A 1,529-nucleotide genomic window follows, 5' to 3' on the forward strand; every position below is an offset into this window, starting at 1 on the left:
ATTTTTTATTAAAAAATAGTGGTATTTTAATTATGCTTGTACTTCACTTTAGAGTGGTGTAGGATGTGACTGAAGTGTCAAATCATTTCAGAATAGTGTCAGAGTCAGCTGTGAAAGAAGATAAAGACAGTGTTGTTAAATCTGGACAGTGCCTTATCCTGTAGACATGATTTATATCATCTATCTGCTTCCCAAGTAATTTTAATTAGATGACATTCAAAGCATTCAAACAGCAATTCTACATACACATATTAAACTAATAAATTAGATTTCTAAGTACCTAAAAAATGAATGATCGACATCTGTTTGAAATGAAATCAAACATTGTACCATTTCAACAAATTCTAAGACCGTTATCTCATACTAATCCTAGTCTAGGATGAAAGCATATCACTCAAGAGAATTCAGTCTTCATTTAATCTTTGCAAACCTTCAGCCAGCTGTTTGTAGATTCTCTCTTGTTCCTCCCTCAGTTTCTTCTCGGCTTCTTCCACACGCCTTTCCTCTGCAGCAATGGGCTTCAGGTAATCTTCAGAAAATTAGATTTATCAAGGAGACATTTTACTTTAAAAACTGGGCCAGCAACATTTTGCACTGTAGCAAACACATGTAATGAACGCAAGCATATGTTAAACACTTTAAAACTGAGTCAAGGATCTTACCATATCTCTGCTTCCCATAGATGATTCCAACAAGTAAGGCTGACCACCTTGCAGTCTGAAATAAGCAAAAAAGAGCATGAGACACAATCTATTACTGAGGTCTCTCTGCTGGTCACCTGTTAAGTCACTTACTCTTAAATTACAGCCGCTACCAAGATAACTTGTACACACTGGGATGAAAAATTAGTTGGTCAAAAAAAAACTGTGACTCAGTACGGCTGACATTATATGTTGAGCGTCAAAGTCTCGTTTTGGATGGCTGCATCACGTTTCAATAACACATTCAAGTAACATCAGGAATTACAACACATTACTGCTAGCACTAGCCAGCTAATAACCTACAGTATTTCATTCAATGACAGCAAGGCTGCATCCCAAATCCTTACTTACTCCCTACATAGTGCACAATATAAGCAATGACATAACGGCGAATTGCTGCTTTTTCACTCACAAAAGTGCATTTAATGTAATATTAAAATACACTATATTAAAAACGGTACTCCATCTCACAATAAGTACATGTTAATAGAAGGAACAGTATTGTTTTCTTCAGTGCATTATATAAGGCGTGGGCAGCCATTTGAGATTAAGCCAAATACTAAGTGTCTTGTTTTAAACATAAGCGTCTTATTTAACCACATAAGAGCTTTAATGGGTTCAATGTCAAATAACGTGTACAGATAGAAAAACATGCATCCTGGCCTAGCCTAACTAGCGCCACTGACCAAGGCCATCTGTGTTAAATTGATCCCTGTTCCCTTCGTATTTCACTAGGGCGTCATGAAATAACAATTCCACACACAAATAAAGCTTTAAATGTTTAATATTCAGCGGTTTATATTCAACTGTAAGTTGAAGGATTTCACA

General features: G+C 36.0%; 1 long non-coding RNA gene across 1 annotated transcript; it reads right to left on the reverse strand.

The window, feature by feature from the left end:
- Positions 1-452: 452 nt before the first annotated feature.
- LOC136668897 (uncharacterized) lies at positions 453-1,006 on the reverse strand. The gene is made up of 3 exons (XR_010795543.1): positions 795-1,006; positions 663-717; positions 453-529 (listed from the first exon to the last, which is right to left on the reverse strand). It is a non-coding gene; the product is annotated as an uncharacterized lncRNA (long non-coding RNA).
- Positions 1,007-1,529: the final 523 nt, after the last annotated feature.

Source organism: Hoplias malabaricus, chromosome 15 (genome assembly GCF_029633855.1).
Source record: "Hoplias malabaricus isolate fHopMal1 chromosome 15, fHopMal1.hap1, whole genome shotgun sequence".
Classification (NCBI taxonomy): domain Eukaryota; kingdom Metazoa; phylum Chordata; class Actinopteri; order Characiformes; family Erythrinidae; genus Hoplias; species Hoplias malabaricus.